We start from the raw sequence: 14,521 nt of genomic DNA on the forward strand, positions 1-14,521 counted from the left end.
CTTTTCTCTCATCTCTACTTCTCACCATCCAGGCATCTACCACGCAACATGACAAAGAAAACCCTCCCAGGACTGACAGTCTTAAAATATCAACCATTCTCTGCAGGACCAGGCAAAGTCAAGGTCAGGATTCTCCCTCCATGTGGGAACCGTTAGAGCCCAGGCTGAGCTTTCTCCAGAGCAACCAGGGAAACTACTCAGTGGGGGGTCCGGTCCCAGGGGCTTGTGCAGGGGTGTGTCCTTCATGTAGCAGCGGTGCAGCCACAGGGAGCTTGAGTCCTCCCGTCCCCCCCCAACCCCTGCCGAGCTCACTCCCAGGGCACAACTCCAAGGCAAAGGGCGTGTTCTGTCACCCCTGGTCACACATCCATTTGGGAGAAGCGGAAGCAAATCAAAGGCTTCCACGAGTCTGAGAACTGAAAACTGGAAGCAGAATGAACATTCCAGCAACAAGCTTTACATTCAGCATTTTAGATTCCCACGTGTGTGGTTGACACCTTTTCCTCTACGTCCATATTCTGGAAGGATTGTTCATTCCGCACTTTTCCTGTGGCCCATGTGCTTCGGTTAATAGTTGGCTCCTAGAAAATCAGACTCCTCTTATTTGAACTGAAGCCAAGTGAGGGTAGCCTCTAATTCTAGGGGGCTGGGGGCTTCTAAACCCTTAAGCCAAAATGTACTCAAAATTGGGAGGGTTTTGAGTTTTTTTATTTTTTTTAAGTGGGCTTCACACCTTTAAGAATTTCCTCCACACGCTAGAGCTCTTACCAGAGAACTTAGAATCTCCAGGTTAGATCTTTGAAAATGTCACTTTCTTTATTTTTCAAGAAACACAGTTACCACTGAGGTTTCAAGCCATGAACTTCAAGCTTCAGATCTCCCGTAACCCAGTCCACAGCTGACAGTTATGCTTTCACAATGATGGGCCCTCTTAAAATCCGTAGGAGCAGCTTGCATAAAAAAGAAGCCTGTTTCCCCACCCCAATCTGACCCTATTTACTTGGTTACATAAATGCTTTGTGTACTTCATTTTTATAAGCCAGCATTTATCTGCATACTTGACCTGAAACTCCACACTTTACTCCATGCAATACAGTGATATAAAAAAGCATGAAAAAAAGGAAGAAAGACTCTCCCAAATTTACTTTAGCCTTCATATCCCTTTGACGGAAAAGAAAACAGGGGCACTCACATAAATAATAGTTACCCAAACCGCAGCGAGTTCTGCTTTTTAAATACGTAACTCACGAAAACAGCTTCAAAAGCATTATTCACATCAACGGTTTTTAAGGCAAAATATATTTTAATGTTGTAAACAAAGGAGCCTGGCTGTTTTGTAGATTCTGCGGGCTGTAGTGACCCAGTTGTCTGGTCAAAGGGCTGTATGGATGCGAGGGACAGAGCGAGTTAAAGTTTAACTTTCAGGAATTGTAAACCAAACCTAAAGCCACTGAACCTTTGGAGTTTGATATGTTGATTAGAGAATAACCAGAGTGACACGTTGAACGCTCCATAATCAAGGAAACCTTTTCCGGGTGGGGATCTCTGATCACTCAGGTACAGTCCATGTGTTTTGCTTTTTCTTGCTTCAACTCTGTGAAACTGTGCAGTGTGGCTCAGTGGGAATGCAATGAGAAGAGCTTCTATCCTCTTCTATTAGTCTAATACAGGGTGCTTTCTGGCTGGTTTTTATACTAATGGAGCAACCTGAACACAAGAGAATATATTGGAGGAATCATATAATCTCAGAATGAAATGGCAGCCATCTTCGGCTTCTTGGTGTAATCAATTTCTGGGGCTAAAGAGTAGATTTACTGCCTTGGGTTCAAGAGCGGGGCTAACGTTTCCGAGAAGTTTATTTAGCCATGGCCAGACAGCTGGGAGCGTTGTGGTTGACTGTTTCTCCTGGTCCCAGGACCCCCAGAAACATAAAAAAATGTAATTAAAAGAGGAAGAGCACTAACATCACTGGCAGATTCTGACTTCTCCGTGTAGGTCGTAATTTCTACCATACCTTCGATTTCGTATTTTCAATTCTCTCCTTCCCTCACCTTTGTCCTTCGCAACCACCCGAAACCACAATCTAAAACACAAAACCCCACAGAAAATAAACCCACCCAAAATCACCTGGGTGAATTCTTGCTATTTCATTTCCCAGGATCCTACTCACCAAAGGAATGCCTTAAGCTATTCGCTTTTCATTCTAGCAAAAGTAAAAAAAAGAAAACAAAAACACATGGAAAATGACTGGCTATGAATGTGTTAAATCGCAACCTTGGGGATAGCTAATTATTAGAGCTTTTTCTTGGGTTGGTTTGGGCAACCATGCTGCTGTGGATATATGTTTCACATGATCATTTTGTTCACTCCAGAAAGATGATGATTCACAACCAAAATACGCTACAATTGTATCTTAAGAAAGGTGTCAGAGCACTTAGCAGGAATATCCATTCCTACCAGAAATCTCTTAAACTCTGATTGAAATACTTTTGTCCCATGATTACGAAAACGAATTCTGAGGCTCCAAGTCAAACAAGTGTATTTACGGTAGGACCGTTCAGATGTGTATTGTGTATCTTCAAGAAGGTGAGGGACACAGTATTATTTGTGCACTGCGCAGGATTGGTGTTTTGCAAAATATACACCGACAAGCTCAACTTTTGTTAGAATTTAGAAGCTTCAAAGGTGTGTTGGTCTGGTCTGAAATATCCTTTATGATAATGTGCTGAGGCATATACGGTAGGAACGTAAGTCTAGAGATGATAGTGCTTACTAGAATAAGAGCATTTACTTGTTGAAGGGCAAAGGCCTTCCCCTGCGAAATACAGAATAACAGACAAATGACTTACTGGTTCATATTGCAGGGCCATATTTTCTGGAATTATATCGATACTGCCCATTTGAGACAATTCTCACATTTTGCTGTTCCAATTTATTATTTATCAGGTATAAGGGAAGGGGGAAGGGAATCGGGAAAAAGAAAGGAAAAGAAAAAAAACTTAGTGGGCAAATATGAATTGACAGGATGGATAGGAAAAACACTGAATATTTAGTTATTATTTTTAACTGGGCTAATAATACCAAGTTGTTTTGTGTTGTTTCAAATATGACATTTCTTACACTGTACTCAGTGGACGTTAATAAATGTGGCTTAAGAAAGAGGACCCTGTTGTCAAGTTGAGGAAAGGTAGTCAGACACTTTAAAGCAGATCTTGTTATTAGGTGGACATTTGCAGGGATACTAACAATAACAGATGTTGATTGAGCATTATATGGCCAAGTGTAGTCCTGAGCACTTTCCGTGCCTCCATCTATATTATTCTTAAACCAGTCCTATGAGGTAGATACTATTACAACGTTTTACTAATGAGAAAATTGAGCAGGGACTCGTTACCTAAGAAGGCTCCACATCATCCGGTTGGGAAGCAAAGAGCCAGATTCCCCAGCCAGATGGTCTGACGCCAGAGCCCACACGTGTCACCATCATAACTGCCCTCCCAGGGACTGAGGATTTACCGTGCGTGTCAATGTATGCACTTCTTCCGAGCATCTAGGACTTTGAGATGTTTCATTTCCTCAGCTTCATTTACAACAGAACATCTTTCAGGAACATCTATTAACATGTCTCTGAAAGCGGATTCCTCAGAACACAGTTTAAGAAAGAACAAACCCCTTTTAGAGCTCCCATCCAGCATTCATAAAACCAGAACCAACTGAAATCACCACAGCTAAAAACATCTGAGGGACCTGATGGCTTAGCTATCTTCCATCAAACAGGACCATGCCTCTCGTAGAGACTTTCCAGATTAATTCTAGAAAGAACACCAGACTCTTCTCCTGACAGAGCGTGGCTGGAAGGCAGGTTCCCGAACTCCCAAGCTGTGTGACCTCAGGCACACTACTTAACTTCCCTGAATCTCAGATTCCTCGAGTGGGCCGTGGGGATAGAATCCACCCTGCAGAATTCAGTGAAGATTAAATGAGATGACACAGCAAAAGAGTTAAAGCATTATCCCTGGGACTTGGTAGGAGTTCGGCAAAACTCTCTTCCCCTTCCCATTTCTCTATTTGTAACCATCTCCAAAAAAATATCCTGAAACTTTCCAAACTTACCCATTGGCTGCTCTTTGTCAAAACTCTACTGATATAATAATAATAAAAAAAAAACTCCACTGATAGAGTAAATCAAAAACTACAAGCAAATAGTACAGTCCTGATTAGTCACCAAGAGTAAACGTATTCTATTTATCCAGACAAAAAGACAAAACCTATTTTCTTTTATTCTAAAAAGACCGCAGCAACAACAACAAAACATAATATGCTTTTATTTTAGAGAATGTTGCTCAGGGAAACTCTTAGCTAAACACCCAATGCCCTTTTCTCCAAAACCCACCGGGCAGCCTGCGGTGGTGGGTGTTCATTTCATCACACAGCCAGTCGATGTTACAAATCTGTTTCAATAACTGTCTTTTAAAATCCTGTCATCCCTCAGCAAGCTGGGGAGTACGCTGGGTACTGTTGCACAATTGTTGTCATTACCTGATGTGTATCTAAATGACTCAATCAGTTTAAACAAGATGGTACTGATCGATGGTGGATAAACACCATTTGATCTTATTCATGGAAACAGTAACCAGGCTCCTGTAAAGTGCAGTTCTAACAGTCCCAACGCCCCCTGGGGAAAGCATCTGGAAAAGGAGAAGCACCATTGCAGTGACATTACCTATTAGAAATCTAAACACCATCTGCTCCTTGGCAGATACTGTAAGATGCAGGAAGTTCTTAACCAATGGTTCCTGCTGATTGGATCAGGAGAGCTGATGCATCATTGGAGTGCATCCAACTCAATCCAACTAGAATCTCAGTCTTAAGAACTATGTAGAACATTTAACTTAATAAATTAAGGTTTTTGTGTTGAATATTTTCAATTCATCCGAACCAAAAATTTCAATATTTCCTTTTATAATCACGGCTGCCTCGACTAAAATATGCTGGTACTTTGAGCTCCCTAATTTGATCTTTTTAAAGATATATAAACTTAGCTTCTTTTTTTCCTAATACGGATATGTATGTGGAATTTTATCTACGTAGGGTATTAGCAACCATGTGGAAAATACTTTCCAGGTTTGTTTCTTCCGATAGGGCTCTGTCCCTGGTAATAGTAGTAGGAAGGGCATAATGTGGACTAAGATAACCCCCTCCAGTTTGCAGGGGTGTGCACAATGTTCTGCCCCCAGCAACAATATGGCTAAGAGAATTTGCACATGACAATCTGGCCGGACGGAACGACTATGTGAGCAAACTGGCTGGCAAGTCTATAAAATCCCGCCTTCAGTGATGCAGTAATGTCTCCCTTCTTCCCGTAGTTAAAAATGATCATTGTTTTGGGGATGCCCAACTGATTCAAAGAACATTACACTTAACAGAGCAGAATTAACTACTGTTACTACCTCTTTTCTATAGGATATTCTAGCTTACAAAGCATTTTAGACAGAAGCATTTAACTTAAAAAAAAAAAAAGATTTATTTATTTGAGAGAGAGAGAAAGAGAGACAGAAAGAGCATGAGCAGAAGAGGCAGAGGGAGGATCTGAAGCAGACTCCGCACTGAGTGCAGAGCCCAGCGCAGGGCTCGATCTCCCGACCCTGAGATCATGACCTGAGCCAAAATCAAAAGTCAGACACTTAACCGACTGCGGCACTCAGGTGCCCCTAGACTTTTTTAATGCCAAATTTCTTCATGGTCAATTCAGCATGCCTACTTTCTTCAGGGAGCTCAGTCATTACAGCTCATTCCAGTTGTGCAAACCTGTTAACCGCAAGATGCTCACGCAGAGTCTAGAAGCCCAGCTGGGCTCACGCAGCAGAGGGCGGATTACACAGGGAGCTTCACCTACTGTACTGGACATAACTGCCCCGGTGATGAGTAACTAAGAGGTTAGATGAAACTAGGAAGAGAGAGGGCACCTGGGTGGCTCAGTCGTTAAACGTCTGCCTTCGGCTCAGGTCATGATCTCAGGGTCCTGGGATCGAGCCCCGCATCGGGCTCCCTGCTCCGCGGGAAGCCTGCTTCTCCCTCTCCCACTCCCCCTGCTTGTGTTCCCTCTCTCGCTGTGTCTTTCTCTGTCAAATAAATGATAAAATCTTAAAAAGAAACTAGAAAGAGAGGATGAGAATCCCCATAGAAGGTGAGAGGAAATCTAGTCCCATAGGAGTCCCAGAAGGAAATGATCCTACAAAGATTTCGAGCACGGCACGTGAAAGAAGTGAAGGGAGGGATGCCGGACTATCTCCCGGAACACTGGCTGGGCGTTCGCAGGGTTTTAGGTATCAAGGCAACTTTCTTTCCTTCCTCTCAATTCACCTTTACATTCTTCTGTCCAGCTTTTCCGTTAGGATTGCGTTTAGTGCTCATCTTTCCAGCTGGGGGCTTCTGCATGAAGTTAATTCGCTTCTTAGATTTGTTTAAACCCCTAATCCCTCCGGTTACTTTCTGTGGCAGTCAGAGGTCAGACGCTGATACCATGCAGCGGGAGTCTGTGTTGGCACATGGAAATGACCAGGTCAGGAATCCTCTTGCCTGAAGACACCCCGCAGTGCCTCACAATGCGGGCAGTGACTGCCGACTGGTTAGAATCAGCACCCTATGATGATGATGATGATAATGATATGAATAATAGCTCTTCCATGCTGGCATAGCTCCTGCCACATGCGGGGCTTGGAGATTCACTCCTTCAACCCTGTGGGGTTCTGTGGAGTGGGTGCTATTGCAATAAAGAGGTCAAGTCTTAGGACCATGGAGAAACTTGCGCAGGGTCACGTGGCTAAAAAGTGGTGGAGACAGGAGTGAACCCCAACAGTCTGGCACATACCACTCTGCAGACAGGGTGTGAATAGAGCATAGAGAAGCACTGGATCTTGGGACTGGAACTAAATTTTGAGGTTCTTTTACTGGACAGAGAAGAGTTACATGAGTTTCCCAAGGATAAAAGACATTTTTGTTGTTGTTGTTAGGGTAAGAACCCAAGTGTAGACCTCCAGCCCTTAGTAATTGCCCTGAATGACTTGGCTTCCTGACACCTAAATTCTGCTAGGGTCTGAAGACACAGCACCTCCCACCTGGAGGCCACACCCTTCCCCCCTCCCCCGGGGGGAAAGAATAATTGGGCTGCTAGGTCTATAAATGCTCAGGGAGTCCCATATTTAAACTGCCCTAATTTGGAGCTTTAAATGGAGACCCAGATATTCCCAAATAGCAGCTCCACCAGCCTCAATGGAATTATTCATTTAGGATAATAAGAGTATGCTTCCAGAAGTTCCTTGTTAACATACACATTAGTTGGGAGACAGGGTATGAGTGATAGGGACACTTTGAAGTATTGACATTCAGGAACACATTAGCCTAAAATCACTTAGCAAATTAACTAGCCTGGCAAAGCCGTTCCAAGAAGAGCATTTAGGACATGTAAGTTGTGATGGTAGGGAAGAGAAGAGGGAGAAGAGAAATGGCCAAGGATGGAGGTGTTCTAGGGAACCAAGAAGAAAATTTAAGATATTTGAATGACAGCTATTTGTCTGATCTTTGAGGAAGAATTTACTTATTAATTTTGAATGATTACTAAAGACATTTGAGCATCACAATTACCAGATTCCTCCATGTTTCTCCCTCACTGTAGAACAGGTAGTTAAGACAGGAGCACTGGCCAGAATTGGAATCATCCAAGAATGCTAGTACATGGCCCTTTAGGATTTTTTAAGACCAGAGAAAAACCCGTAAAGCCTAGAAACTCTTCTTCTCACTTGCCTTTCAAAACAAGCTATAATGTCAAATACTTCCTATAATAATAATTTAGTATCTCAATATTTCAAAGGATCCCCTAAAGCACAGTGATCTAAAGGATGGATTTATAGCATGGCACATGGAGAAGAGAAGACATTTGCACTGCTAAAGAAGGAGGGTCCAGACCCAGAATGCCTGGGCTTGAATCCTGGCCCCACCACTTCCTAGCTATGTGACCCACAGCAAATTATTGAACTTCTCTGAGCCTGTTTCCTCTTCCATAAGATCAAGATTATTTTGTGGATTGGATCAGAAATTACACATAAAGCGCTTAGAACAATAGCAAACAAGTGTGCACAAACCTTAGCTGATGCAGCTGGAACAGTCATCTCATTCCTGTGCTGCTTTCCTAGAAGAACATGGCTAGAAACAGGGAGAGGCTATGAGGTCAACATGTAGAAAATTGGAGGTCAGGTGGCTGAGAAATAACTCTCCCCCGCGCTGGCCTGTGGAGCAAGTTACGGACAATTTCTCTCTGACATGGTTGCAGTTTTTCCAAGACAGAGATGTTCTCCGTCGCAGTCAGGGGCTCCTAACTAAGTCAGGATAAAATGATTAGAAGGAACCTGGGTCATTAGCAAGGTAGCAGAATAGAAATCTGAATCTTCACACCAGAGGGCAAGCCTCTGGGCCTGTGTTATTTTCATGATGACAACAAAGAACCCATCAGGACTCGAAGCCACTTTCAAAGATGCAGATTGAAGAATAGCAGGATTATTAGCATGACAAAAACGCAGGCATGAGATAATACAACCTGTCCCCAAATCAGTCCCCTGCGCAGGCAGGACAGCAGACCCCTGAAGAGAAAATTATGGGGGAAGGGGCAAAGTGGAGCATCACGACTGAGGAGGAAGGGGTTGGGGATTGGCGTCTACCTCAAGGGGCGTGGCTGGATGGACGGGCAGGAAGGAGATCCCTTGGGATTACCGCGTTAATCTGTCCACCGGGACTGCCTGATGGGCCCCTTGCTCAGGTTCAGCATGATTCTAGATGCTGTGTTAGATACAAAGATGTACTGCACTTTTGTCCCTACTTCAAGGGGCCCAGGAAGGGTTCCCCAAAGGCCCAGTCGCAGTCTTAGGATATTTCACGTCTCCCTTCCTTCTCCAAACTCTCTTACTTCGCTGGAAAATGCATACTATTTCCTATACTACGTTGAGGGTTCCTGAAAGGCAAAAAAAGGTATCCTATTTCTTTTTCAACGGGCAGACCTAACACATTGCTCTGCACATAACAGGTTCAGCCTCTTGTTTGCTGAACAGCAGAGCCACCTACCTGGGGAGAGCAGGAGAAGAGGTAGAAGAGGCCAAGGAAAACAGCACTGACTGCCCCATCTCCTACTCTGCCCTATGTACTTGTCCTGTCTTTTTGCATCACTATGACAACACTGTGAGGCAGGCATCATGATCCCCAATTGCAAAATGAAGAAGCTGGGATCTGGGTAAACAACTTGATCTAAGTTCATGAAGTTCTTAAGGGTAGAGCCCCAACATTGGAATCTGAGTCAGTCCGAATCCATGATCCCATGGTGTGTCTAGCGGGCCACCCGCCCCGCTCGGAAATCAAGAATGAACACCAAAGGGCAAAATACTGGGTGTTTTATCATGTGGCGACACTAGAAAATTAGGACAGAGAGAACCAAGTCTGGAGTAGTCAGAGAGGCTATATGAAATTTCCACTCAGTCCAGCAAATCTGTATGATGAAGTGTCTACAGAGTGCCGGGCTCGGTGGAGGGGCTGGAAATGAAAAGATGAGTGCCTGTCCTTGGGGACGGGATGGTCCTCCCTCTCTTCATTTTCCCACCTGTCCCTACACTAGTCCTTCTGCCTCTAATATACTCTCAGCAACACTCATGGCGTCTCCTTCCTAAAGTGCGCAGCTGAACCTGTCAGCGTTCTGTGCTGACTTCATAATAAAGCAAGGACACTCCATCATGCATTCAGCATCCCATCCATACTCAACTCCCCCACCACCCAGGCTGTTTTCACTTCTACCTCTGGCCTCTAGAGTCCCCATCTCCCTTCTTCTCTTGACTCTTAGGCTCCTGGACTAGCCCGAGTAGAGAGAAGCTATCCGCTGGAAGTTAATATAAAGTTGGGCACGTTTGATAGGTGATGACACTGGTTGACAGGGTTGTAGAATATGGAGCCATGGAAAGTCTTCATATAGAAAGTAACATAATAAAATGGTCAAGAAAATTAACAAGTGTCACGCAGAGGATGTTAGAGTTAGAAAAAAAAGGCCAGAGGTCAAGGTAAGGAAACAATCCAGGTATGAAATCATGATTGCATACATGATAATTAATGGCCGTGGGAATTCAAAAGAAAGGCAAAGTGTCAGAACTCAGTGGCAGACTAGACATAAGGAGAAAGAACTTATAAGGACAATTTATGCGAAGGCATGAAAATTAGCATAAAACCAGAACTTCCACAATCCAGTTTCTTGAAAGGGAACATAAGGTTGCCTTCCATTACGAGTGTCAGATCACCTCAGGGCTACTGTCCTACAGAGCTTTAGATAGTTGGATTTTTGTAAGCTCCACTCGAGGATCAAACATATTTTATTAGTCAGTGGTTGGCAGTCTTGGTGAGAATTGAGTGTTCAACCTAATTTTTCCAAATTGGTCTGAGGAAACCAGATGCAGCAATTAAGTTCAAAAGGACAATCTCCACTAGGAAAAAAAGAGACATAATAACATGAATCCAAGGATGAATGAAACACAGCACTCAAAGCTCATCAGGCCCCTGTAATCTGCCACACAAATAACTGGTCCCAGGGCTATTGAATAAACATCTGCTTTTAGACTGAGAGACATCTACATGGCATGCTGTGATTACCACTTTCCCAATTTGTAAGTCAATTTAGAAATGAAACATAGATGCAAAGACATTTTGTTCTTCTTAAGAGCTATGCCAGCCTAGAATTTCTAACCTCTGCCAATTCTCTTTCCCAGGGATCCTTAAGAGAGTGGGGCATGATGGGAAGAGTTGGGCATCATGACTAAGTGAAGAGAACACAACAGCCATCTGTAGCCTGATCTTACAGTTACTGGGCACATGACTGCCCTGCAGCCACTTATGTATGTGTATTAGCCAGGGTTCTCCAGAGAAACAGAACTGGTATTCCAATCAGTACATACACAAAAATGGTTTGGTTGTTGTCATTGTTCTGGTATGTGTAAGATACCCGGACTAGCGACTAGCACCTCTCAGATACATCTACCAGTCCATCTAAAGGGATTTATTGTAAGCAGTTGGCTTGCATGATTATGGAGGCTGAGAAGCCCCAAGCCCTGAAGTTGGCGAGCTGGAGGCCCAGGCCAGACGATGTGTATTTCCAGCCGGAAGTCAGCCGGCATGAGACGCAAGGGCCAGTGTTTCAGGCCAAGTCCAAAGTCCAGAAAAGATGGATGTCCCTGGGAAGGCAGAGTTCTCTCTCACTCAACGTTTTTGTTCTCTCCTGGTCTTCAATGGATTGGATAAGATCCACCCACATTTGGAGAAGACAATTTGCCCTACTCAGTCTATCTTTAATCTCATCCAGAAAGACATTTACAGACATACCCAGAATAATATTTGGCCAAATGTCTAAGCATCCTGTGGCCCCGTCCAGTTGACACATAAAATTAGCCATCAGAGTAGAACCTTAGTGGGCTCTAGAGTTCATACACTGTCTGACTGTAAAGCTCTGCATTTCTTCCCCACCACCCACTCCACCCTCCGACACATGCAGTTTCCACCCGCTGTTAATGATTTCCCAAATCATTTTTGGACTAAAAAACGTGTTCATCTCTCGATCTTCAGTGTTACCAACAACAGGTCACGTATGAGAGTCTTTCAGAGTTTCTGATCGTCTTATTCAAGCTGAGCTGAGGCTGAAGGATTTGGAGAGGAGTTGGTGGGGTCAGAGCCAGCTACAAAAGGAAAGCAGTGTATGGAGAGGTCTCCCGTGTGATATCATGCTACCAACACTAGCTGCCAGGAGTTGGGTCACACCCGTGTGTATATACACATTCATGTCCACACACGCATGCTTGGGAGTTCAGACATATACACACCCATATAACTATGCCCCTCCAGAGGCAGCAGCTTGAGTTTGTCTCAGCCAGGAAGACTGTGGAAAGGAGCATGGGAACGAGGCCCAGCAAGTTACAGTGGGAATATAAACAACTTATTGGTCGGTCCTCACAGAAAAAGAGTTGAAAACAAATCACTTGAGCCAGAAGCTAGTAAGAATGTGATTTTTTTTTTTTTTTGGCATTTCTAAACACTAGCATTAGGAAAACATTTATTCATTAGGAATGATGAAAATATAAACAATTATTAGAGAAAATATGGAATCATCCCCCCTTTTCTCCTATCATCTAGTATCTACCTTTCTTTTATAGGCTTTTTTCTCTTTAATACAATGTTCTTTACATGATATCTAGCCCGTCTCTTTAGCAGGTGGGATAAATTCAATTACCGTCAATTGTTTTGTTTTGACATTTAACACGTAGAGACTCGAGCTTCATTCAGCAGTTCTCAACTCAGCTGCCAATCAGTACCACTTTGGAGGCTTACAAATAACCGTTTCCAGGCCCCTCTCCCAGACCGGGTGGATCTGAATCCCTCTAGGGTGGGGGGGATGCTGCCCCAGTGCAAGTGATTATTAGGTAAAGTCAGGCAGGGAGTCTGCTCTTTCTCCATAGCTCCTGCATCTCTTATCAGCTGTCAGCTCATGTTGACGAAAGCTATTCTTAAATGATTTTATTTTTAGTGCCAGTTTGGAGTATGCTGTATAGTGGTACCATATTTTAAGGATAGGGCCCTGCTTAGCAAGTTACGGCAAGTCACGATTAAGGAATTTGTTCAAACTGGACACAGCCTCTGAGCAGAAGATTACAGTGAAGTTGTTTTTTGGAGCATGATAAGGGGCGCCTGGGTGGCTCAGTCGGTTAAGCGTCTGCCTTCAGATCATGTCACGATCCCTGAGTCCAGGGATCAAGCCCTGCTTGATGTGGCGGGGGGGGGCGGTCCCCGCTCAGCGGGGAGTCTGCTTGTCCTTCTGCCCCTCCCACCCATATACCCCCACTCGTGCTCGTGCACGTGTTCCCTCTAATAAATAAAATCTTTTTTAAAAATTCAGGAGGGGGAGATTTAACAGAGTGAATATGACTTGCTAAAATCCAGGAATGCTTGCAGTTAAATCTGAAAGTTCTATTTTGACAAAGCATGTGTAGGTTAATGATTTCTCGTCTGCATTTCCTTGTGTAATTTACAGTTTCAAGCTAAATCCCAGGGATTTAATGGCTTCTTGTTGATAATTTAAAGGGCATTTTAAGCAAATAAATGTGAAATGTCTTTTGAAGCAGATCAAATGTTCCTACTCTATTCTATCTACTTCAGAATATGCTAAAAAGTGGGAGGTATTCCCACTGGAACACAAATTATGCATTTTTAAATACAGTTTTTAAATGAAGCTATATGGTTCTATTTGAAATTAACTTCCCCTCAACCAAAACAAAATGGATGTCTAGGTGTCAGGACTGTTTTGCAAGAATGATGATCTGTGCACCAGATGGACATGCTTAACTCTCCCAAGAGTTTGGGTAACTTTTTCTTTTCAAATGAGATTGTATCTGATTCCTGATTTTGAATTAGTACTTAAAAAAATAAAAAGAAGAAAAAAATTAGGAGGACACACCTCTCACGCCTTGCGTGTTTGTAACGCTGAGATTTAGTCCAGGCGAGTGTGTGTATGTAGATACGTATGTATGTACATATCTGCACAGACAAGGACACACACAAAAATTACAATACAGTCATTTGTCCATTATACGTCTGCTTGTTCCTTTTCTCCGATAACTTTAAGTCGGTAGCTCTAATGGAATTTTGTCTGGTATAGTTTCATTTTCTCCATAGATATTTTTACAACAGAGCAATTTCCCTAGTGTCTTAGGTTTTACTAGTTTCAGTTACTCTATCTAGGACTTCAAATGACTCCAAATAAGATGGTATATAGATTTAAACATCAACAAACAGTCATCAAAGTTTATTAAAAAAATTTTTTTAATTAAAAAAAAAAACAGTTCCATCTTTTCTTCCAGTAGTTATACAGTGTTTTTAAAGATTTTTTTCATTAATCCACTTATAATTTGGGTATCTGCTGTGATATGGTAGGCCAACTTTTTTCTCAAAGTGTCTGTGATCTATCCTTTGAAATGACACCTATCAGCAAATTCCAACATAAACAAAACTACAGGTCTAGACTTTTTTTCTTTCCATTAATCTATTTGTCTATTCCTACGTCTGTTTTAATTTTAACTTTTAATGAGTCCAGTTCCCAGGAATGTTACACACTCAGTGTATGTTGTGGTATTTCCTGAATGTTTTTCCTGCCAGGTGAACTTTAGACCCAATATGTCAAATTTTAAAAATAATTTTATTGAGGTTTAAATTAGTTTGCCTTCAATTAATAATATGGGAAGAACAGATACTTTTTCTTTTTTTTTTTAAAGATTTTATTTATTTATCTGAGAGAGAGAGAATGAGAGATAGCATGAGAGGGAAGAGGGTCAGAGGGGAGAAGCAGACTCCCCGCTGAGCAGGGAGCCCGATGTGGGACTCGATCCCGGGACTCCAGGATCATGACCTGAGCCGAAGGCAGTCGCGGAACCAACTGAGCCACCCAGGCGCCCAG

The 14,521-nt window shown here is 43.0% G+C and overlaps 1 protein-coding gene across 2 annotated transcripts in view; it reads left to right on the plus strand.

The window, feature by feature from the left end:
• Positions 1-1,472: 1,472 nt before the first annotated feature.
• A1CF (APOBEC1 complementation factor) overlaps positions 1,473-14,521 on the plus strand; it is a 77,641-nt gene continuing 64,592 nt past the window's right edge. For both annotated transcript variants that reach the window (XM_027596760.2, XM_027596761.2), the window contains exon 1: positions 1,473-1,557. The gene's annotated coding sequence lies outside the window, so the exon portion shown is untranslated. The remainder of the gene's footprint in view (positions 1,558-14,521) is intronic.

This window comes from Zalophus californianus, chromosome 15, assembly GCF_009762305.2.
Source record: "Zalophus californianus isolate mZalCal1 chromosome 15, mZalCal1.pri.v2, whole genome shotgun sequence".
Classification (NCBI taxonomy): domain Eukaryota; kingdom Metazoa; phylum Chordata; class Mammalia; order Carnivora; family Otariidae; genus Zalophus; species Zalophus californianus.